This window comes from Musca autumnalis, unplaced genomic scaffold (genome assembly GCF_047663935.1).
Source record: "Musca autumnalis isolate F117 unplaced genomic scaffold, ASM4766393v1 scaffold_4, whole genome shotgun sequence".
Classification (NCBI taxonomy): domain Eukaryota; kingdom Metazoa; phylum Arthropoda; class Insecta; order Diptera; family Muscidae; genus Musca; species Musca autumnalis.
In genome coordinates, this window is record NW_027411977.1 from 112853367 (window position 1) to 112880248 (window position 26882).

General features: G+C 32.8%; 1 protein-coding gene and 1 long non-coding RNA gene across 21 annotated transcripts in view; one reads left to right on the forward strand and one right to left on the reverse strand.

Annotated features, from left to right (window-relative positions):
• Positions 1 to 26882, forward strand: part of fry (microtubule binding protein furry) — a 522947-nt gene that overhangs the window by 401336 nt on the left and 94729 nt on the right. The gene's annotated exons all lie outside the window — the stretch shown is intronic.
• Positions 14045 to 26020, reverse strand: LOC141402210 (uncharacterized). The gene is made up of 2 exons (XR_012412563.1): positions 25857 to 26020; positions 14045 to 15815 (listed from the first exon to the last, which is right to left on the reverse strand). It is a non-coding gene; the product is annotated as an uncharacterized lncRNA (long non-coding RNA).

Sequence of the window (26882 nt, forward strand, 5' to 3'; positions counted from 1 at the left end):
CGACTTTAAACTGATATTGTTGTGAACCTTTGAAGGCTACACGCCCGAGTTATACATCAAAAAATGCGTAATCACGAGTACTACAATCTCATAAACAGTTTTTAAACGAGTACAGTTGCGCGTTCCGATTAGAGCAAAAATTCAAAAAACCCAATTTTTCAGTCTTCAAAATGTCAGCATCCGTTTGAGATTGATGCGGTGGTTATATTTAAAAATCATACATTACAAACTTCATCTCTGAAGTGTATTCTTTAACTTCTTCTTTGAACATTATACTCTACATTGTATTCTAAAGCCACTAATTGAAATTTGACTTAAAAAAACTCGTTTCCTTCAATGATTTTTTTCTATTTTTTTACATTAATATGACCACAGCTTCCGCTCAAATTATAATTTTAAGAAATCCATCGGTGAATCGTGCTAAAACAGTTTATTTTACCTAAATGCGTTCAAAAGTTATGGTATATTACAACAATTCGCGAGATACAATACCCCAAACCTCAGTTTCAACAGAAGTAAATTTTCTACAAAAAGGCTGATATATATCACACTTCATTAGATAAATGCATATGCCAAATTATGTCAGTTAATTAAAACTCCAAACTTTTCCTATAGTCCTGCTTTGTAATCCCATTTTTCAATGTTCAAAAATACTATGGTAAGTTTCATTCCTACGTAATTAGTAATTGCTCTTCTATATCAGAAGATTTTTTGATAATCAATTATTGTCTACTAAAGTTTTGACAAGTTGATGGTGGCTCAGAACGCTAAGACGCCGGCAAACTTGACACTCAGTTGTCGGAGACCCAGGTTCGAATCCCAGCCTGGCTCATGCTGAAATTATTTTTTATTTTTGCCTTATTAAGGCGAAGGTCATTTTTAGTGATATTTAATTAATTCTCTTTCGAGTTGAGCTGTTAGATTTTTGTTGAAGCAATTTGCATTCGCTCCCTCCATTATGACGGTAAAAGTTTTTCAGGGACAAGCCCATACTGGTTGAGAAAACTGCCCGAAAGGTGTAAAAACCCCTACGGCATCATATGTAGTGGCTGGAGAGCACGATAACTCTCGAACTGATCAACCGATTTGGTCCAAAATTTGACCTTCGTCATATTTTGTATACACTTAGTTTCAATTCGAAGATCGGCAATGCCGGTCCACAACGTCCGGTACTTCCCCCAAATATTTAAAAAAATTTCACTAAAATGATATGTACTATATCTCTTGAACGGTGCAAGCAATTACGTTCAAACTTTGGATCTCCTAATATTTTGTCCAAATTTAGTTCAACTTCTAAAATGGCCCATATCAATCCTCTCTTTAGGGTACCTCCCCCACAAAAGTGTCAAAGTTCAGTTACCGATGCTGTTCCTCGTTATCCTGTTTACAGCGACAATATATTTTCCATGGAAAAGTCCATGCTTCCTGGCATACTGGTCCAAAAGTTATACGATGATCCACAGAAATGACTAGTATGCGCGATATCTATCGAAAAGATATGATTCCCAAAATAAAATCCACTTCCATAATAGTCTATGTCGGTCTATTCCTTCAAGTACTTCCTCCGCTACACACGGTGCTCTTGAAGCAACTTTTAATGGAAGGTGCTTTCACAGTTACAGTTTTTGCGGATTCTGAAACTACATTGTTCATAGATGAGAAAAATTAAAAAGAATTTTCACTGCTACAAAATTTTCTTTAGTACAATTCCGATAGGACCTGCAGTTTTTAACCAAAATCTTGAAGACCTGAGAAAAAAATCTGATTGATTGATCTGAACTTCTATATCAAAAACGGTAAAACCTACAAAAATATTATGCAGGTCAATCTTGTACAGAATTTTTACTGCTACAACATTTTCTTTAGTCTTATTCCGATAGGACTTGCGGTTTCCAAGCAAAATCGTGAAAACCTAAAAAAACCCTTAAAAATGTCAACTTGAATCGCGGTTTATTTAAAAAGCGCTCCACCGATTTTTTCTTGTTTTTGGATTTTTCTCACCTATGAACTAGAGTTGGGTAATCTAGTTCCTAGTTCCTTGTACTACTTCCAAAACGTATGAGTAACATTATGAAATGTAACGTGAGATATTAAGTATACGCAGTTTGTTCAAAAAAAAAAAATGTTGTCCGTTGGAACTGCGAAGTGAACTACATAGTTCCATATAGTTCCTTTGGCACAACTCTACTATGAACATTGCTGTTTCAAAATCCGCAAAAACTTCCCAGGTGTAAGCGGTTTTCACTTAAAGTTAGTTAAAGCGCACCATGTATGACATTGTTTTATAAGGTAGTGAGCATTTTTGTCAGCAAGTTCAAATGTACAAAAAACGCCACAAAAATTGTGAGAAGACCCTAAATACATCCGATCTGTCCGTAGATGAAAGGTTCTATTCACATAGGCTGAGGATATATGGTAAATTTCAAAATTCCTATACAATTCCATCGAAAAAAAAATTAAAAAATTTTTTTGCTAACACATTCACGATTTTTGTCGTGGTTTCAAATCTGTTCTCGTTCACAAAATTGGATTCTGCGCCCAAAAGTTATGGGGGGTTTAATTCCATTATAAAGAAAAAATATTTAAAAATCCCTTTTCGTTGTAATACCAAAATGTATATTTAAATTGGTAGCACCATTTAATATCTATCCGTAGACGCCTAAATATTTGCTAAATTTATTTTCATTTTCGCGGAAAATCAAAAAATAATGAAGGAATCTTGGAGTAAATTTCATTTATTCTAACGCAGAGCCCTTAAAAATCTTTAAAAAATAAATTAAAAATATCTCTGTCGGCAAATCCGACTGACACTTTTTTACTTGTTTTTTTTTTTTTTTTTTTTATTAAACTACGATCAACTACTACAATTTTAAGACCCACTTGGTAATAGGAATCAAATAATTACTTTTTTCTACATTTTTAAAATTTGCCAATAAAGTTTTTCCTTTATACCAGCTAGAAACATTTGTTATTATACCACAAAAACAAAAAGATACAAAAAGATAGATGTTGTTGTTTTATTTAGGAATTTATCTTAAAAAGTTCTTAATTTTTAAATTTTGAAAATGGTTTAGAATTATTGTACAATAAACTAACTCAATTGATAATAAAATAACTGCAACTTGCGAATTATATGAATGGACATCCGAGCCGAATAATCGACGAAATATTAAAGTCATATTTTCTCTAGAAGATGATAATTTAAATACCTACCTAAACAAAACCTATAGCGGGCACAATATTGATAAGCAATACCAATTTTCTTCAACTTATAAATATTAGAACTACATACATACATGTTTTAAAAATTGAAAAAGAATTGAGAACAAATTTCTTCATTAAATCGGCACATTGACCAAAGTGACGTTTTTTTCACTTTTTTTTGCATTGAATGTTCATTCATCTGTTCAGCTGTTACCTTTGTAACACTTTTTTGCTTCTACATATACCATGGAAACATATATCAATTTACTTCTGTTTGTTTTTTCGTTATTGTATAAACAATTGGCATACATATGTAAATGTTTGTGGAATTTTAAAAAACATAGAGGGTGTGTAATAAATAAAAAATAATGGTTTGCGCCATTATCGGTCCCAACCCCTGATGAGAAAGGAGGAGGGTTTAGGTGATGGGTTGGCATCTCTCACTTCCAACAAAGCAAAGAAAATAATAAATCCCTCAAATATAGACGACCCCACACGGTGCTCTTGAAACAATTTTAAATGGAAGGTGCTTACACCTCGGAAGTTTTTGCGAATTCTGAAACTACAATGTTTATAGATGAGAAAAATCAAAAAACGAAAAAAATCGCCGGAGCGCTTTTTAAATAAATCGCGAATTAAGTTGACATTTTTAGGGGTTGTTTAGGTTTTCACGATTTTGCTTAGAAACCGCAAGTCCTATCAAAATGGGACTAGCGAAAATATTGTAGCTATAAAAATTCTCTACAAGATTGACCTTTATGGTATTTTCGTCGGTTTTGCCGTTTTTGAGATATAGAAGTTCAAATTGGGACAATTCAAATTCAATTCAATTCTGTATCGCCCCCTTATAAAACAATAACATGACTGCAAACTCCAAACTTAAACTTATATATCTAAAAAAAATTTACAACTTAGGATTAGTAACATTTGCCAGTCTTTTAGAAATTTGTCACAGCTTTAAGAGGTCCCATATCGATAAGACTTACCGTATTCAAGCAAAATCGCGAAACTCTAACAAAAAAACCTAAAAATGAAAACTGAGCTTCTTTATCTCAAAAATGGTACAAGGTGGGAACAAATGATAAACGTCAATCCTCTATAGAATTTTAATAGCTACAACATTTTCTTTAGCTTCATTTCGATTGGACTTGCGGTTTCCAAGCAAAATCGTGAAAACCTAAAAAACACCTAAAAATGTGAAGTTTGACCGCGATTTATTTAAAAATCCCTACAGCGATTTTTTCTAGTTTTTGGATTTTTCTCATCTATGAACACTGCTGTTTCAGAATTCACAAAAACTTTCCCTGTGTAAGCGGTATTCATCAAAAGTTAGTTAAGGCGCACCCTTCATGACATTGTTTTGTGAGGGGGCGATACAGTCAGTGCATTGTCCCAATTTGAACTTCTATATCTCAAAAATGGTAAAAACTACGAAAATACCATAAAAGTCGATTTGTAGAGAATTTTCATAGCTACAACATTTTCTTTAGTCCCAATTTGATAGGACTTGCGGTTTCTAAGCAAAATCGCGAAAACCTAAACAACCCCTAAAAATGTCAACTTAAATGCGATTAATTAAAAAAGCGCTCCGGCGATTTTTTCGTTTTTTGATTTTTCTCATCTATAAACATTGTAATTTCAGAATCCGCAAAAACTTCCAAGGTGTAAGCACCTTCCATTTAAAATTGTTTCAAGAGCACCGTGCCCAGTAAACGTTTTAAATACCATGTTCTGTGTATGGAATATAGGGACTCTAAATTCAGGTAGCGCTATTCACGCACTGGCGAAAGTATCTCATGAGTCTGTATAGCCCCCATAGAACGGTACCACCCGATTTTCGGTTTTTTAAGGTTTTAACCTCATTATCACACCGAAATCGCTAAAATTTGGTACTTCGTCGGGGGTATAAAACTTTCTCCCAGAAATTTTTCGGTATAGGTCCACGCCTTCATATAGCCCCCATAGAACGTACCTCCCGATTTTCGGTGTTTTGAAGGTTGTATTTAGTCTTCGTTGGGGTATAAAACTTCCCCCAAGAAACTTGTCGTATAGTCCTCTTAGAACGGTACCTCCCTATTTCCGGTATTTTGAAGGTTATTGTCCCAATATTTCAAGAAATTGCTGAAATTTGGTATTTCGTCTTCCTTTGGGGTATTAAACATTCCATATGAAATTTGTGGGTATAGGTCCATGCCTTCATATAGCTCCATAGAACGGTACCACCCGATTTTTTGTATTTTTTTGTATTTTAGCCTCTTTATCACACCGAAATGGCTGAAATTTGGTACTTAGTCTTCGTTGGAGGTATAAAACTTACTCTCAGAAATTTGTCGGTATGGGGTCCACGCCTTCATATATCCCCCATAGAACGATATCTCCAGATTTTCGGTATTTTGAAGGTTAGCCACATTATTTTACCGAACATGCTAAAAATTGGTATTTAGTCTTCTTCATAAACGAAAGATGACTAATTGTTACATTTTACTTCAGCACAACTCGTGGTGGAGGGTATAAGAAGTTCGCCCTAGCCGAACTTAACACCGTTCTTACTTGTTTGAATTAATTTATGTTGGATTTTAAGTATTTAACCGTATTTAAATGAAGCAATTTATGCCCCGCATGTTAGCCATTGCTCTTTAGTTAGGTAAGCCTAAAATTATGCAAGTGGCTTTGCTTCAATTAATAATTGAATTGTTCAGTGCAAACATCGACTAACTCCACTTTTTGAAAGCTCTTAAATTGCTATAATATGCTATAAATAACTTTCTTGAAAAATAATGTTTAGCTTGTTTCAATTACGAATAAACCATGGCAAATATACAGACGTACAATGGCAAGCATACATTTCATCATCGCTTTTAACAACTTTTCGTTTTATGGAGTTAATCGATGTGTGCACCAGGGTTTCGGAGTCGAGGTATTTTTGGCTCGACTCCGACTCCGACGCCGGGTCGACTCCGAGAGTAAATTCCTATACCACTAAAAATCAATCAAATGTGCACAATATTTTTAATTTTTTTCCTAAATTTTGGCCTATATAGGCTAATCTCTTTTTTGTTCTTTATATGGGGGTTTCTGAGTGAAACCGGACAATTTTTCAAGGTGAGCTTTTGATTTCCCTTACTTTTTGCTGTGGTGATGCTGCTCACCAGCAAAACATTTTAGTATAGTTTAAGAATTGTTTTGACTAACGGTGCAAGAAATACTCATAACTTTTTTAATAATGGTCCAAATAGAAAACATCTTTATTTGTATTTTTTGCTGTTTTATCAGCTATCTAATAAAAAATACATATAAAAAATTTTTGCAAAGTGGGTTTGAATGGAATTTTCGCGATTTAAAATTTAAAATCAATTTTTATCAATGATTGTACTATTCGATTTTCTTGAAATTTTTTTGTATTAAACTACGATTAATTACACAAAATTTTAACACTAATTTAGTAGTGGGATTCGAATGATTACTATTTTTTCTCATTTTTTTTAACTTGTCAATACAATTTTTCCTTTATACCAGTGTGAAACATTTATTATTTTGCCAAAAAAGTAAAAAAATTAAACTTTTCAACATTTGTTTTGTACTATTATTTGGGAATTTATTTAAACTTGTGAAGGACAATGGAAATGTGACAATATCGATTTCTTGGATATGGGAAACCTACATACAATTTTCGGTGGAACATTTACGAAATTGCATCTTTCATACTTTTTCAGCTCTAGAACAAAAAGGACATGGAAGGCTAGAAGGACAAAATATTCGACAGAAAGATTCCTCATTCTATTTTACTGAACTTATGTCATCTCCAAATGGTGAAACAATATCTCCAAACAGAGATATAAAGCTATTTTCTCAATGATTGTTGGAGGTCAATCAAAAAATTCATTATGTCATAACTCAGAAATTTCAGCTATGGGATCCTTTGGAGTTCTTAACATAATCAATAGCGGCTTTCATTCCGAAAAGGAATTTTACAACACCAGATCTTGACTTCCATTTTGAGTTTCCCAGTAAAATGTCCAATAGAGATAACAATGTCTTTAATAGAAGACAAGGATGACTTCTCATAAAAAACAAGTAGACTTCTGACAATAGAGATTAAAAGTCTAATCTTAATTCGACTATCATTAAACTTATTATAATATACCGTTTGCATAAGTTTTCTTATAGCTTTCTACTAAATTCCTAATGATTTAAAAAAATTGTTGTCCCGAATTTAATGTTATATTTCCATAACGTGGAAAAAATTTTGCCGACTCCGACTCCAGCAAAATTGCTCGACTCCCTGGTGTGCACTGGGCGGCTCAATTAGGTCCAATTAATGTATGTACACTAGGGTTATGACTTTCTTACAACCTTCTATCCCTGTATTACAGCGTGATGAGTTTCTACATAAGATTACATAAAAATCTTAATTACAAGGTGATTCGCTGAAAAAACCTCACGCATAAAATGATTTTAAAATTTGAATTTATCTGAATTAAAGGCAATTTTTTGAAGTCACTGTATGAAGATATATAATAAAACTAGCAAAGTGTCCGCTACTTCCTATGCGGAAAGGATATATATAAAAAATAAACAATATTTAATATGGAAATTGAGAACATTGAAACATTTTTTGTACTAATACCAACTTTCAGTTCGATGTTCCGCCGTATCTTACCCCTACACATCAACAGCGAGACACGTTTTTTGGGGCATTTTAATTAAGGGATTTCTGTCCTCAGAAGGTAAAACATTGTTCTAAAAAAGGCCAATACCAAATTTAGTACTCTTCGTACACATAAGTACGAATTTCCAAAACTGCCTCCATATCTCAAACCTACACCCTAACAGTAATCATTATGCCGAACTTCAGGATCGCAGCTCCATCCGTTCAACCAAATCCACATTGTAAAAAATGTAGTACCATTTAGTATTTTTCGTACACATATGTAAGTACGAATTTCCAAAACTACCTCCATATCTCAACCCTTCTCTTTAATAGTTATCTGAATTCCAAATCTCAGGATCCATTCACCTAAATTTAGTTCCATTTAATAATTTTCGTACCCATAAGTACGATTACTATTACTATTTGAATCCTACACTTCGACAGTAATCATAATTCCACATTTCAGGATTACAACGCGATCCGTTCACCCAAATCCACCAAATTTAGTAGCATTTAGTACATAACATAAGTAGGAATTTCCAAACCCACACTCCAAACGTAATCTTAGTTCCATATCTCAAAATTCCTACTCTATGTATTCACTTAAGTCCAAATTTAGTACCATTTAGTACTTTTCGTACCCATAATTAGGAATTTTCAAAACTACCTCAATTCTACACTCCAATAATAATCTCAATTCTACATTTCAGTATTTCAGCTCTATCCATCCACCTAAATCCAAATTATACCAAAATTAGTACTTTTCATATATATGGGTACACATTTCCAAAACCACCTCTTTATAAAAACCCTACTTCTCAACCTTGATTCACGTTCCAAATTTCAAGCTAATAGCTCCATTTTTTACCTAATACCAAATTCAGTACATGTACTTTTCGTACACTTACGGATTTCACTCCAGATTTCGAAAATCATCATCATGTCGCTCAGAAACTTTTAGGTGGGGCTCTCATTGACAACTAATCGATTTTGTCGCGTTGTCATAGTCATTTTTGACATTTACCCCTGTTTGCTCAGAAAAAAACTGTGTTTTGTGTTTTTGTATGTTCTGTAACGAATGTACAAAAAACAAAATGTACTCTTTTTCTGAAAGAAACAGCGTAAATGCACAAAACAACCACGACAACGCGACAAAACCGATTAGTTGTCAATGAGAGCCGTACCTAAAATTTTCTGAGCGACATTTTTACAGAACATTTCGAAGCTGAAAAACGTCATCTGGTGATACTTTTATAGCGGCTCTTAAAATAAAGGACGAAAAGGACATTAAATGCAGCGAGTTAGAAGGTCGAAGTGCTCTACGAAAATAATCCTCATTCGATTTGACTGAAGTCTCCAAAATAAGCTAAAACCAGGGCTTCAGAGTCGAGCCATTTTTGGTCAGACTCCGACTCCAGTCCAATTTTTTTCTCGACTCCGACTCCGACTCCAACTCCGGAGTCGCCTCCGAAAATAGATAAAATAAAATTCACAACTTAAATTACAATCATCTCAGTTTGAACTTTCAGGATACATTATATTGGGAGAATACCAGAACACAGACCTACATATATTGTTAGTTTTTTTCTCGTTGACAATACGGAATACAAAGTAACAAGCACTTCAGCATACTTCACACTTCAGAACATGTAGCAAAACCCTTCAAAGCATCTGCAATCGGACGGTATCGTTACAAGGTTTCTCTGCCTAAACACCGACATACGAGTATATTTACAATGTTCCGAATTTGTCTTATGTACCCAATGAGACTCGAAATACCAAATTACCATAACTACGGACCGGTAACACTCTTTGTAATTTTTTGAGTTAAGGAAAATTAACGATATTTTAACACCGCAACGTGATAGAAGACCAAAATAGCGTATTGCCACTTAACATATCATTTCTCTTCAAACCGTTAAGAATTTTGATTTACACTTCTAGGCCTTTGTCTACATAACTCTTCATCTTCAAGGACAATATCTCGGATTCTTGTCCGTCCATAGTTATTTTTTACGTATTGCACCACGTAATGTGACAAAAGAAAACCTACGAAATACATAAAATCGGGCCGTGCCGTTATACAAAATCGTAAACCTATACCTGCTAGTTTACATCTTTGTACTTTATAAAGTTCCCGACGAATATTTCGATGTGTTTCAAACGGAATGACAAGTTAGTATCTTATGGTGGAAAGTGTCTTTTGTCTACCACCTCAAAAAGAACACAAGTAAAACCAACGTTTAGTAGGGCTAAGCCGAACTGACAATCGGAAATGATTAAATAGTTCTAGCAATTTATATATCCACCTTTCTATAGAGGTAATGCTCATAATTTAACATCAATTTGTTAAATAATTTTCATTCCTCAGCATAAATATATTGACAAATCGATCTCTTCTCATCGAAGAACAACAGGATAGCATAGGAATATCCCCTTAAATAGAGAGAGAAATGGTTTTGTAGGTTATAAGGAAACCACACATTAATCTATTATAAAAAAGCAGACTTCTTTATAAAAGCGCATGGTTTTTCAAAAGACCGAATATGTCGTTAAAAAAAAACAGCAGGAACATAGTCTTTAAGAAGATTCTAAATTTTCTCATACAAGAAGTCTAGTAGGTCTTTCGTATGAGTTCCCTTAAAGTACTTTCACAGCAGACATAAATGGCTTCTAATAAAAAACAACAAGGGACCAGTGAGTCTTCTATAAAATGGCCTGTAAATCTTCTAAAATATCTTCCCTAAGTATATTTGGAACATGCAAACATTATTCCAATCAATTGACCCAAAAATGTTTCCGATATGTATTTTGTAGTCAAAATAGAGATTAAGAGTTTTTTTAAATTATGATCATTTAAATAATTTACATTGATTTGACAAATTTTGATAAATGTAGAACAGATTGTTGCCCGGAGTCGAGCTTTTTTTTCACGACTGCGGCTCCGACTCCGACTCCAGCAAAATGGGCTACACTCCGACTCCAGACTCCGAATCCAACTCCGAAGCCCTGGCTAAAACAACAGTGAACAAAGATATAACGTTAACTCCTGATGCCTTGCAGGGTCTCTAGCAAAAAATTTATCACGCCATAACTCGGAAGTTCGACACACGGCGGATCTGTCCATCGGGGTTCTTAATATACTCACCAAGGCCTTTCTTCCCCAAGAGGAATTTACCGTGCTCCAGACTTTCGCCTCCACTTTGTTGCACTGTGTAATCGGCCGAAGAAGTGAGGGTTCCTCCTTCCGGTACCTCCCCCACAAAAGTTCGAAAATGTTCGGAAAATTTGTACGCACGATAACTCTTGAAGGGTGTAACCGATTTGGTCCATACTTTGCCCATCGTTGAGCGTGTACCAGACTTAGATCAGGTTTTAATATGGCTCAATCGGTCCACTCCGTCGGGTACCTCCCACACAAAATTTTGGAAAAGTTCAGTTTAGGAACATCTCTCGAATCGCTTTGATTTTTGCTTTAGCAACTTGTATTCACTGCCCTCCATACGACGGTATTAGTTTCATCAGGGGCAAGTCCATACTTCCTGAGAAAATAGCCTGAAAGTTGCAAAAAACCCCTATGACACCGTGTGAGGAGGTTGGAGGGCAAAATAACTCTCGAACAGGTCTGCCGATTCGGTCCAAAGTTTGGCCTTAGTAATATTTTGTCCAAACATAGTTTAAGTTCGAAGATAAGCCATATCGGTCCACTCCTTCAGGTACCTCCCCCACAAAAGTTCAAAAATGTTCGGAAAAATTGTGCGTAAGTTATATGATATAACTATGGATTCTTAAGAATCTAGTTATTCGTTTAAATAAAAGAATAAACTTTAGTTTAGTTCTTTATTGAGCAAATTCTATCTTAAGACTAAATTAATTTTATAACATTGAACTTGAAGTTGCTGAGTGGAAAATGTCCACTCAGCATATTTTGCATTTTGTTTTGCAGTCGAAAATCAGCGGAAGCACATTCAGTTGCTGTCGCTAGTTTTCGCTGTGTTTGCTTGCATTATTGATATTTGATATTTCGTATTTCATCATAATGTGGTTTATGTTTGCAGTGGCGTAGGGGTCGGTGGGGTACGGATACGTAACTCCTCCCCCTCTTGTCAAAGGATTCTCCTGAATCGTTTCGTTAATTTTTACATTTACTGATTTTCCTTTGAATATATAAATTATTAATGTCATACCGGTTACCGTCACTACAAACATAACCACGATTAGGGAATATGTGATATGTTGATGTTGTTTTAGTTCTTCGATCTTTTCAATATTTTTAGTATTGCTAAGGACAATATCGTTAAATGTAATTTTAGTTGTAAACTCTTTGTTGCTGTATGTATTATAATCTGGTATTTTCTCGAAGTAGTTTTCTTTTAGATTCGAAAAATTTTCATTTTGTATAGTAATCTTACAGTTTGAGAACATTATAATGTTATTTCCATTTAATATATTGCTCGTATTTTGGTTACAGCTATTGTTAATTTTCATGTTGCGAGCATTTTTAATAATAATAGTTTCATCGTCAAATAATTCAAATGAAGTGTTATTGTTAAAAATTAAGTTACAATTTCCTTTAAATATACATTTCTTTGATAGTATCTTCATCATAAGTATAGGATATATTATTAATATTTACAAACATTTCTTGTTTATCTTCTATTTCGTAAAAGTTATGGTTAGGTATAGGGACAATTATTTTGACAATGTGTTTTGTATAGTTTATGGGTATTTTTATTGAAAATATTAAACAGTTATTGTTATATAGTAGTACACCCATTTTTAACAGGCTTAACTTATAAAAGTCTATATTGAATTAATCTATTTTATAAAATAGAGTATTTTACTCATTTCATTTATACATGATCCTATTTTTATTAATTTTTGGTCAATTCAAGTTCCATAATTTCTTGTGACTCTTTATTTATTGTTTGTTTGATATCGTTACCGTTTTGTATATGTAGGTATATAAATAGATAACAAAATTTTCATTTAACATTGTTTCAAGCCAATTCAAGATAATTTTTTTTTCTTGTGACTTTTATATGTTTTCTTTAGAGACTTTTCACAAGTTTTGCATAATTCTTTTGTCTACTAAATAGAAACATTATATTTTTATTTATGACATCATTACTTTTTTGAATTTTTAAGTTGGCTTTTAGTTACCATTTTTATTCTTAAGTTTTTTCCTATATTTATATCATTTTACACAATTCTATTAAGCAGTGTTACGATTTTATTATTGTATTAATAATTTTTTCATTATATGTATTTTGCTTTTATTAAATATTTTTTTCTTTAGCTCCAATCACAATTCCCAATGTTTGATTATTCCTTCTCATTGTCATTTGGCATTCTATAATTGAAGCCAATTGGGTGTCACTCTTAAGAGGATCAACCCAGAAAATTTTGATTATCAGTAGTACCTCAAAAACCATTTAATTGTTTTCGGCTGGGGATAATTCAGCTAAAAGTACACTGATATTTTCCTTGTTTGGCATTCCTACCTTTAGGCTTGAAATTTGTCCCAAACAAGTACTTAAAAAAAACAAAAAATGACAATTAATCCTCTTGAATCTTCAGACCCAAGAGAGGAGAATTTTTCTTCAAACAATGGTACACTGGTTTGGAATATATAAATTTTATGATATTTTATTATTATACTTCTTATTTTAGTTTATTTGTTTTTTATTATTATTATTTGTATTGTTATTTTTATTATTTTTATTTTTATTACTATTTTTATTTTTTATTGTTATTATTATATATTATTATAATTTTTTTTTTGTATTGTTATTATTATATATTATTATTATTATTCTTATTACTAGTTTTTATTGTTATTATTTTTATTGTTATATATATATATATATATTTTTTATTATATAACCTTTATAATAACTTATATTTTATATTGTTTGATTAAAGATATTTGCCAAATTACGGAAATATTCTGAACTTTGCCTAATATAAAACATATTAAGAATTGGATACTCTTCAGAGGTGTCATTGGCAAGCATAACCTTTGCAACTACGCAACACTTTATTTGTTCTAATTTCATATTTCATTAGAAGAATTAAAGTGTGCTGTTTTAGGTCATGATATTAGTTCCGTTTCTTGTTTTAAATTTTATAATTTGGCATTCAAACTTTATTAGTTATTATAAAAAAAATATATTTTATTTACTTTCATTTCTGGTAAAAATTGTATATTTATTCAATATATGTATTCATATTAAATTTTTAATTTACTAATACTATCCATAAATTAAACATTTTTGTTTGTGATTTTATTGCTGGTTTTCATACAAAATTCACTTTGTTAATTCATCAAAACTATTTCCACATTTTGTATAAGATTTTTTCTTTGTTTCAAATTTGTGGTTCCAGTATTTCTTTAATAAAAGTCGAAGGGGGTTTCACTCTTCGGAGGAATACACCCAACTTTTAATAGAATTAGACAAGTTTAATTGAATATTTTGAATATTTCTCTATTTGACATTGAACCTTTAGGAATAACAATTATGTATTTTGTTAGCCTTTTTTCAATAGGAAGTGAACATTTATTCTTTCACTTTCTTCATTATTGTTTTTGTTTGTTTTTTTTTCAATTGTTGTGGTTTTATTTGAATTATATACTAATATAGCCATAGAAAGTTACCCATACTTAAGATGGTGATAACGGTTAATAGAAAAATTAAATTCCACATAAAAAATTAGTTCTATTGTAATCATTAAATATTACATAGTTAGTAAATACATATGACTGTTAGTACACACTTATATATAGTACTGTAAACCAATAAATTTACAATTAGTTTGATTAATTTATACTTTTGATAAGTTTTTTTTTTGTCCATTTTTCTTCATATTTATCGAATATTGATTAATAATAATAGTATTTTTTCTCTTTTTATTAATAACATTTGAATTAATATTAATTCTTAGTATATACTTGGATATATATCTTCCTCTTTGTTTGAACTCTTTCCAAAGGTTTAGGCTTATAAAGGGAATTCATGTTCCTTGATGTTATTTCTGTTCTCGTTGCATGTTTGCTCCATTTGATGTTGCTTCTGTTCCATTTCTTGTTGTAGTTGGAATTTTTAAAATTTTGTATTTTTTCTTCTGTATTTTATACATTTAAAAGTTGGTTTAGTTTTTTTTTTACATTTTTTTTTATAATGTTGTAATTTTTTTAGTGTATATTTCTCTCTTCTTGGCACTTGTTTCTTCTAAGATAATTTCCCTGTTTTTTGCACATTTTTGTTGTTAATAATAATTTTTTCATATTATTTTTTATCAGTTGTTTGAGCTTATTTTTCTTTATCAATATAGTCTTTTTCTTTTTATTGTTTTTTTAATTAGTTTTAATGTAATTTTTTTGGTATTTATAGTTTATTTTTGTTAAAAATAAAAACCGTTAAGACTTTATGTTAGCTATATCATTTAAGAACATTATTTGCCACATCCATAGTAACACTTTGTTCTGGAAATTGTTTTCAAAATTTTGCATCTTTTCCTGTTTTTTATTTGTTCGTCTAGCGAGAAGTTCCATATAATGCCATATGCCTTCTGGTTTTGTATGCTTCTTTTGAGATTTTTTGTAGCGTCTTGTCGTATTATTTTTTTTTATATCTAACATACTTTTTGGACATAAATTCACTAATTCATAATGTTCTTGCAGTTCAGAGGGTTCATTAACTTTTCGTTGTTGAATTTGTTGTTTCTTTTCTTCTTGCATTTTAATTATAGTTTTCAATTGTTCCATTTTATTTGCAATATTTACTTTTTGAAGAGTTAACATTCTAAATTGTTGTATGTATTTATCTTCTTTTTCTCAAAACTAAAAACGGCTTATTTATTTGTAAGTTTATGTGTAAGTTCGTTGAAGCTTAATTCTTTTGAATTAAACCGCCTTGACTGCGCCAGTTATATGATATAACTATGGATTCTTAAGAATCTAGTTATTCGTTTAAATAAAAGAATAAACTTTAGTTTAGTTCTTTATTGAGCAAATTCTATCTTAAGACTAAATTAATTTTATAACATTGAACTTGAAGTTGCTGAGTGGAAAATGTCCACTCAGCATATTTTGCATTTTGTTTTGCAGTCGAAAATCAGCGGAAGCACATTCAGTTGCTGTCGCTAGTTTTCGCTGTGTTTGCTTGCATTATTGATATTTGATATTTCGTATTTCATCATAATGTGGTTTATGTTTGCAGTGGCGTAGGGGTCGGTGGGGTACGGATACGTAACTCGTACGATAAATCTTGAAGAGAGTGGAGTGGAGAGCCCATTTCATGCGCTTTTTTTTCAAAAAAAATATTTTTTAAATCGATTTGTGCGTGAACTTTTTTATATTTCAATGGAATAAACGTCATTTTTGTGATTAATAGGCAAAAGTTCATTCATCCGTTTTCAAAAAGTCATAATCCTAAGGCGCACATGAATGTATGTTAAATAATCATCTCTTCAATTAAATCACAAGATAGTAAATGTTGATGTTGTTCTCCGTTTCTTTAACTTTACACCAATGATGAACACGAAGAGAGCATTTATATAGTGAATCGTACGAAAACGTAAAGGCGAGTGCTCATCTTGTTCATCTATGCTTTACACAAACTTTTATACATTGCTCTATAGTTATGTGTGAGAATAATTAATAGACATTTTAGGCACATGTTATGCATATACATATGTACATACTTCGCATAATTATGTAACTATGCATGTGTGGGATACACTGCATAGTGGCTTGCTTAGCAATGAATGACTCCTTTTGTAGAAATATTTTATGGCACTTCATTTAATTGCTCTTCTTCTTGTTTGGATAATTTTGAAAGCATATATCTTATTAAGGATATGTCAGAATTAGTACAAAACTAGCAAACGAGTTCGTTTAATTACAAAACAAATGTCAAAAGCGAATGATGCCTTCTTTGAATAATTTGATGCATTAATTTGGTAAATCTGGTGAATGTAGAATATGCCAAGAATGACGAATTGAAACGAACATGTTTTGTAATGATATCAATTAGAGAATAGATTTTTTATATTTTCCACCATAGTATTGGGGGTATATTAAGTATGTTTTTTCACTAATAAATTAATGTTGTTTTAATAAAATATTAAAACAACCACTATACGATTAAGCCTGACTATTTTGAAACATAAAATAGAAGTCGTAATTCCAAATAAAAACACCAACCCTCCTAATTGTGAGACCAGGCAACATCGAAAGTGTGGATTATTGCTGTAATAAGCAATACTAACAAATTAGTTATGTGTTGGTCGTTGAGACTCAACGAACGCATATCATTAGGAATGATTTGTTTGCAAGAGAAGTTGTATTAAAACCAGGTTTCGGAGACGAGCCATTTTTATTTCGACTCCGACTCAGGAGTCGACTTTTTACGACTCAAGATTCCGAAGCCGACACCGAGTGTAATTTTCAATACCATTCCAAATGAATAAAATATGTACAAGTTTTTAATTCTTCCTATCTGTTGGCGTTTTCATTAGGAAAGATTTGTTTGCAAGTGAAGTTGTATTAAAACCAGCGTTTCGGAGACGAGCCATTTTTAGTTCGACTCCGACTCAGGAGTCGACTTTTTTACGACTCAAGATTCCGAAGCCGACACCGAGTGTAATTTTCAACACCATTCCAAATGAATAAAATATGTACAAGTTTTTAATTGTTCCTATCTGTTGACTTTTTCATAAGATATTCTTTGAGAAAACATTCGTTCAATACTCAACTACAAAACTTGCATACAAATCCTGAACTTATCCCATTGGAATGAAAACTCAATAAAACCGAAGTTATGTTCGACTGGCTCCCTTCCCCGTGAGAAAATCGTTAAGCTCTGAACATTGTCAGCTTGAAGGGGCTAAAATGTTGACCTATATAAGAAGCAATATGTGAAATTAAAACAATTCGAATTAATAAGAATTCTGTGACGAATTTAAAATATATAACCTAAAACTCTGTTCTGTAGTGAGATTCTCTAACTCATTTTTTGAGTTACCGACAAAAATCGGTAGAATTAAAACGCAAAATTATGAATGAAAATTTCAAATGAAAGTTGACAACATCATTGCTATCGGTAGAACTTTACGACTGCTTTTTTTTTCGTCGCTAACTTACCGAAAAAACATCGGTAATTACCGAAATTTTGAACATTTAAATTTTACCGACAATTGTCGGTAACTCAAAAAATGAGTTAGAGAATCGCACTACTGAATTCAACACACATACCGACATTGCAAAATATACATAGAAATATGATGATAATTTAGCTCAAATGTTAGTAAATATCCTCTGCCTCATCCTCTAACTGATCGCACGGTGCGCCTTAACTAAATTTAAATGAAAGTTGCTTACACCTGGGAAGTTTTTGCGGATTCTGAAACTACAATGTTCATAGATCAGAAAAATAAAAAAACAACAAAAATCGCAGGAGGGATTTTAAAATAAATCGCGGTCAAAGTTCACATTTTTAGGGTTTTTTTAGGTTTTCACGATTTTGCTTGGAAACCACGAGCCGAATCGTAATGGGCTAAAAAATGTCGTAGCAGTGAAAATTCTCTACAAGATTGGCCTTTATGAATTTTTCCTAGGATTTACAATTTTTGAGATATTGAAGTTCAACTTGGGAAAATGGACTGACTGTATCGTCTCCTTATAAACAATGTTATGCACGGAGCGCCTTAACTAACTTTATGTGAAAACAGCTTACATATGGAATGTTTTTGTAGATACTGAAACAACAATGTTGATAGATGAGAAAAATCCAAAAACAAGAAAAAATTGATGTAGGGATTTTTAAATAAGTCGCGGTCAAAGTTCACATAATTAGGTTTTTTTTTTTTGGTTTTCGCGATTTTGCTTGGAAACCGCAAGTGCTATCGAAATGGAGCTAAAGAAAATATTGTAGCTGTGAAAATACTCTAGAGGATTGACGTTTCTGATTTGTTCCCAGGTTGTACCATTTTTGAGATAAATAAGCTCAGGTTACATTTTTAGGTTATTTTGTTAGGGTTTCGCGATTTTGATTTAATACGGCAAGTCTTATCGATACGGGACCTGAGAAAATCTTATAGCTGTGAAAATTCTCTACAAGATTGGCTTGTGTGATTTTTTCTTAGGCTGTACCATTTTTTATATACAGAGAGGGACAAAAGTTTACATACACCCCCTAAATCTCGGGTTTTAGGGTACGAGGGCAGTTCGGAAACTTCTTAGCCTAGCACAAAAAGCGCGGTATAAACACAAAAAGTTAAGTGTTTTGGAAACTTCCATCTCTGTTATGAACACATGTTAAATTTTGATTTTCGATCTGGCAACTCCTTCATATAGAAACAGGTGTTCAAAAAAGACGCATCCGCAATTTTTTTACAATGGGAAAATTAGGAATGCGTGCTGTCATTAAATATTTACATAAAAAAGGTTTATCGGGACAAGAAATTCATAATGATATGGTGAATGTGTTAGGTGAAAGTGCTCCTTCATATGCAACAGTAAAAAATTGGGTTGCTGAATTTAAACGTGGTCGTACAAGCATTGAAGATGAACCACGTAGTGGACGTCCAAAAACAGCAACAACAACAGAAATTGTAGCCAAAGTTCATGATATGGTATTAAATGATCGACGAATAAAAGTGCGTGAAATTGCTAATATCATGAGCATCTCAAATGATCGAGTCCATTTAATTTTGCATGAAGAACTACAGATGAAAAAGCTTTCTGCAAGATGGGTGCCGCATTTGTTAACAGTCGATCAAAAACGCATAAGAATGAACATTTCTCAAGCTTGTTTGGATCGTTTTAAGCGAAATAAAATGGATTTTAAGCGTCGTTGCATAACTGTATATGGGACATGGATCCACCACTATACTCCAGAGACAAAAGAACAATCCAAACAATGGACTCAAGCTGGAGGAAGTGCCCCAAAGAAGGCAAAAACAATTCAATCGGCTGGTAAGGTTATGGCAACGGTTTTTTGGGACTTCAAAGGTATTTTATTGATTGACTATCTGCAAAAGGGTAAAACAATAAATTCAGAGTACTACCTTACAACCTTTTGGATCAATTAAATGTACAAATTCGAGAAAAACGTCCTGGCTTACAACACAAAAAAATAATTTTTCATCAAGACAAAGCACCAGCGCACAAGAGTGTTTTAACAATGGCTAAAATCAACGAATTAAAGTACGAGTTGCTTGACCAAACACCTTATTCTCCTGATTTAGCTTCCAGTGACATTTACTTGTTCCCAAATCTAAAAAAATTCCTTGCTGGCAAGCGTTTTACCTCAAATGAAGATGCAATTACAGTTGTAAACCACTATTTTGAATACCTTGAGGAAAACTATTTTAATCAAGGGATAGAATTGCTAGAAAAGCGTTGGACTAAGTGTATTGAAGTTTCAGGAGATTATATTGAAAAATAAAAATATTTTTGAAAAACTAACTATTCTCTTTCATTGATAGGCTAGATGTTTCCGAACCGCCCTCGAAAGTAAAGATTTTTATGAAGTTCCAAATATACAGTTTTATTTCTTCTCGTAAAAAACAATATTTAATACAACAAAAGTAAATTCCATAATACAACTAACGGTAAATTTTACAAAAACCAAAAAATGATGGGGACAAAAGTTTACATACACCCCAAAGAAATATGTGTATTACCGTCGAATTTATGGAATTAACAGCAAAATTTCTACATTTTATTGTTTTGCGAATGTTTCTGGCTGTCTGAGATATATTGTAGAGAAAAGAATCTAATTTTTGGGGGTTAAATGCCGTTATTTGAGGTCAAACTTCTTGTATAACTCTTTAAAGCTATATTTTTTATTCTTTGTGTTTTTAGGTATTGTACTTTATAAAAAGCACAAAAATTAGTGTCAGATGGTAAATATTGAGACCATAGAAAGCTTAGAAGTTGTTTTTGTGCTTAATATATATTCCTGGACCTCGATAAATGTACGATTGTCCAAATTTGAACTTTAATGTCTCAAAAATAGTAAATCCTAGGAAAAAGTCATGGAGTCAATCCTGTAGAGAATTTTCACTGCTACAAAAATTTATTTAGTCCCATTACGATACGACTCGCAGTTTTCAAGCAAAATCGTGAAAACCTAAAAATGTGAACTTTGACCGCGGGTTATTTGAAATTCCTCCGGCGATTTTTTTGTTTTTTGATTTTTCTCATCTATTAACATTGTATTTTCAGAATCCGCAAAAACTTTCCAGGTGTAAGCACCTTTCTAGTTAAGGCGCACCGTGATCGTTTTCTGATAATATGAATAAAGAGGCCAACAAAATTTGTTGTTCGAATATTTTCATATAAAAATAAAATAATAAAATTAATTATTATTTTTTTGGACTCGGAATCCGACTCCAGCAAAATTGTCCGACTCCGAAATCCCGATTAAAACAACGACTATGGGATTAAGCCTGACTATTTTGAAAAACAAAATAGAAGTCGTCATCTAAAATAAAAAAGCCAACCCTCCTAATTTTTTTCGTTTTGAAATTTTGTTCGCTTTGAAGAAATCATTTTCGACCATCATTTCGGTCTAAATTAACTGTTGGAATTTAGGGTCCCTAGTGGTCGAAACCGCCCAATTTCGAATTCTTAAGTTTTCTGACCGATTATCTATAATTTGGTAATTGGGGTTTCAAAAAATTCTCCAAATAACAAGTAAAAATGGCATTAAGTTCGGCCAGGCAGAACTTTTTATACCCTCCACCACGAGTTTTATTGAAGTAAAATGGAACAATTAGCTTCCGTTCGTTTATGAAGAAGGCTAAATACCAAATTTTAGCAAGTTCGGTAAAACAATGTAGCTAACCTTCAAAATACCGAAATTTGGGAAGTACCTTTCCATGGGGGCTATATCAAAACGTCGATCTATACCTACAAATTCCTGGCGGAAAGTTTTTAGACTCAAAGAAGACTAACCGCCTGTTTCTGTATGTCGACAAGTGTGCGAATGAAACACGTCCAAACTTTAGTTTTCGAAATATGTTTACCTTTGCTTTTGCTTCAAAACAAAAACACAAATTTGAAAAACACACACGAGTTTGGAAGTATTCTTTCTTTCGTTCAACATACAGACACATGCAGTAAATACCAAATTTCCGCTATTTCAGTAAAACCTTCAAAATACCGAAAATCAAGAGGTACGCTTCTTTAAGGGGAAAAAAGAAACCCGCGGACCTAAACTGATAATTCTCTTCTGGAATATTTTATAACCACATAAAAGACTAAATAACAAATTTCAGTCTTTCGGTGGAATATTGAGGTCACAATCTTCAGAACTACGAAAATCTGTAGGTACCGTTCTATGGGGGCTATATCGGAACGTGGAGCTATACCGACGAATTTCAGTCAGAAAGGCTTTTACCTCCAGCGAAGACTAAATATCAAATTTCAGACATTTTGGTGGGCTGCTGTGGCCATAACTTTCAACATACCGAAAATCGGGAGGTACCGCTCTATGGGGGCTAAAGTAAGGATAATGAGGCCGAAACCGTCAAAATACCGAAAATCCGGAGGTACCGTTCTATGGGGGCTAAACTAAGGCATGGACCTTTACCGACAAGTTTCTGGGGGAAAGTTTTAAACCCCCAACGAAGACGAAATAATTTCAGCCATTTCTGAGGAATATTGAGGCCACAACTTTCAAAACACCAAAACTCTGGAGATACGTTCTATTGGGGGCTGTATGCATTCGTGGACCTATACCGACAAATTTCAAATGGAACGTTTAATACCCCAAATGAAGACCACCTACCACATTTCAGCCATTTCGGTGAATTGTTGTTGCCACAACCTTCAAAATACCGAAAATCGGGAGGTCCGTTCTATGGTTGCCTATATGAAGGCGTGAACATATACCAACAAATGTTTGTTTGCAAGTTTGGACCCCCAACGAAGACTAAGTACCAAATTTCAATTTCATATCCTAGCAGTAATAGAAACTTCTATACCAAATTACAAAGCTCTATCTTGATTTCAACAGACGGACATGGTTATATCGACTTAGAATTTTACCCTCATACTTTATAGGGTTTCCGATGAATATTTCGAAGTGTTTCAAATGGAATGACAAATACAGTTATAACCTCCATATTATGGTGGAGGGTATAAAAACGGAGTAGCTTAAATATTCACTAGTTCGGACAAAAAGTGGAGCTAAAATCCTCAAAATACCACCATAATATGGAGGGTATAATTATACTTGTCATTCCGTTTGTAACATATCGAAATGTTCTTCGGAGACCCTATAAAGTATATACATTCTTGATCAGGGTAAAATTCTAAGTCTATGCAACCAGGTTCACATCTTCATATAGCCCCCATAGAACGGTACCTTCAGGTCTTCGGTATATTGAAGGTTGTGGTCTCAATGTTCCACCGAAGTGGCTGACATTTGGTATTTGGTCCTAATGGGTGCCACCGTGGTGCAATGGTATGCACGCTCGCCTTGCACGCAGAAGGTCGGTGGTTCGATTCCCCGGCCAGGCAACATCAAACATTTTTCAACGGTGGCAAAATACCCCTCAGTAATGTTGGCGACATTTCCTGAGTATTTCAGCCTTGAAAAACTTCTCTACAAGTGGTGTCTTAGGACAAGCCGTTCGGACTCGGCGATAAACAGTAGGTCCGATATCATTGAGCTAAATATGAATCGGGGTGCACTCATTGATATGAGAGAAGTCTCCCTTGTCCCGTATGGGATGTTGTGGAACAATGTTTTTTTTTTGTTTTTTTTTTCCTAATTTGGGGGTATTAAGCGTTCCATAGAAAATTTGTCGGTATAGGTCCACGCTTTCATATAGCCCCCATAGAACGGTACCTATCTATTTCCGGTATTTTGAAGGTTGTGGCCTTAATATTCCACGGAAATGGCTTAAATTTGATATTAGATTTTCACTGGGGATATTAAACGTTCCATATATCCACGCCTTAGTATATTTCTGGTATTTTGAAGGTTGTTGCCTCAATATTACAGCGAAATGGCTGAAATATAGTACTTAATCTTCGTTGTGGGCATAAAACTTTCTCAAAGAAATTTGCTGGTATAGGTCCATGCCTTCATATAGACCCCATAGAACGGTACCACCCGATTTTCGGTATTTTGAAGATTGTGGCCACAGCAACACCAGAAATGGATGATATTTGGTCTTTTTTGGAGGTAAAAGCCTTTCTGACTGAAACTCGTCGGTGTAGGTCCACGTTTTGATACAGCCCCCATAGAACGGTACCTCCCAATTTTCGTAAATCTGAAGGTTGTGACGTCAATATCGAAAGATTGAAATTTGTTATTTTAAAATATTCCAGAAGAGAATTATCAGTATAGTTCCGTGGGTTCCTATATCTCCCATAGAAGTTTACCTCTTGATTTTCGGTATTTTGAAGGTTTTAGGCAAACAAATTGTAGTGTACCACTCAGAATTAACCGTCCTACGATGCCCAAGCCGCATAGTCGGCACATGGTCAGTTTTGCCGAAGAAACAGGCGACCGTTTGGCTTGGAAGTGCTTCTTCCATGAACAACTTTCGTAGGATCTGGCTCGCCTTCGAAGACCCACAAGGTCGATTGGTGTTTCGTTTCGGGCTCATATGCATATATCACAGATTCATCGTCTGTGACGATCTTATAAACGTCGTTTAAAGCACCGCGATCGTATTTATTCACAATTTCTTTGCACCAATCGACAAGAACTTTTTTTGAGCAAATTTTCAAATTGTGGATCTGACTAGAAAACCCCATTTTTGCGGACAGGTATTCATGCAATATCAAATATTAGTTGGTGGAAGAAATGCCCAAGGATTATTCTATCTCATGGCGTATGACATGGCGATCTTGCATTATCCGTTCACTCACTGCTTAATTTCTTTTTTTTTCAAGTCACGAAAAACAACACAACACATGACCGTATGTCAAACTGTCCTGAGTACGTTTAGGTTAAAAACTGTAAAAACTTTCCAAAAAATTTCAAATGACGTAGTGTTGCCAGACGCCATTTGACATTTTTTGGAAAGTTTTTACAGTTTTTAACGTAAACGTACTCAGGACAGGCCGTTACCTTTTCTAGTTGGATAGTAGTCCGCATAATGAATAATTTTTATACTCCCAAAGCTAATGTTGTTATTTGTTATACAAACAAATATGATTTTTCATTCATCTTTCTGTTTCATAAAGTTTTCATTTAAAAAGGCCTTAACTAACGAGGAAACCTTTGTTTAGAAATTCCTTGATTTAAAACGTATAACATCAACTAAGCCGGTAATCAACTTTTGCTCTTTTAACCCATGTAATTACATTGGCAATTTGTTTTTGTGGAAATGACCATTCCATTGAAACAATTTGTTGAAACAATTTCTTTTTGCCTCTTAAAAATAGCACAGAATATGAAAGACTTCTTGTTATTACATTACATTGACAGAAAGAGACGAATTTCCAAAAAAAAAATTGAAGGCATTCAATTTCATTTTATCACATTCAAGTAAGGAATTTTATAATACTTATGAAAAATATTTTGTACGAAGATAAAGTAACACAAGTATTTTGATTTAATACACTAAATTATTTATTACAATGCATTTTTCATCCATGAGATTCGATTAATTTATATGTACTTTATACATTGTTTAATCAGGCATACATATGACTTTTTAATAAATTAACTCGCAAATATATTTCATAAATCATTATCACAAGTTTTTATTATTTTATTATTATTTATTATTTATTGAATAATCCATTTTTTACATTGATTTTTGTTTGATTTTTAAATAAACAGTTGTTTTAAAATATCTCAGTAATTTTCTCTATTTTTGTTATACGTTTTTTATTTATTAACACTTAACATTTATTATTTAATTTCACATCAATTTTCTTATCATAATTTTTTATGTTTTCACAATAGATCATTTATTGTTATTTAATGGACGTTTAAATTATTTTTTATTCAATTTTACTTTGTACCCTCTTTTAACTTAACGGTTTTCGTTTATTTAAAATTTAATGAAATTCGTCCTAAATTGTTACATATTATTATTATTTTCGTAGACTTTCACTTTTCTTATTATTCCTTCGTTTTTTGCATTCGATTTTTCTGAACCTAAGAAGAAAACAGCGCGCCAAAGACTGAAAATAAATTGCCAAATACAATTTGTTTTTAAGGACCTTGTCCCAGTTACTTTCACCAACTCAACAGTTGTTCAACAATTAGTAGATTCCCACAGGACGCAAATCATAAACAAACCATACTCTTCAAATACTAAAGAGAACGTTTGTATCCAAAGCGCTTGCTCAAAACATCAGCGAATATTCTTCGATGAATCTTTGAAAATCTCTTTATTTTGATACAATTTCATTCATAAAGTTTAACATGATGTTGTTAACGGATAAATGTATATACATACAGTGTCGGCCAAAAGTAAAGCACCCCCTCAGTACATTTTACATATTTATTTATATCTACATTATTAAAAAAACACAAACTTAAGGAATTCTGAATTTAGTAAAAAAAGTTAAAAATTCAAAAAAACATTTTAAGTTGCAAATATAAGTGGATAAAACTAAAGCACCCCCAATTTAAGGAACAAAAAACTAGTAAATTCAGTATTTCGTTGCGTATCCTTTATTCTGGATGACACACACACACATCTTGTAGGCAAGATGATATTAAATTATTAATTATTTCAGGCGAAATAATTAGTTTTTGGAGAATGTAGCTCAAATCCTCAAAATACCGCAAATCGAAAGGTAACGCTATAAGGGGGCAATGCCAAAAGATTAGCCGATATTGTTCATATTCATTCAAAAAAAAGTTGCTACAGCATCTTCTGGTCAAATACAAAATCGCTTAGATTTAAAAATAAACACAAGAACGATTTACAGAAGATCTGCAGAGGCCGGCTTATTCAGTCGACGACGAACAAAAACCTTTCATATCGACAAAAAAATGAAAAAGCCAGACTTCAACTCGCTAGGACCCATCTGCACTGT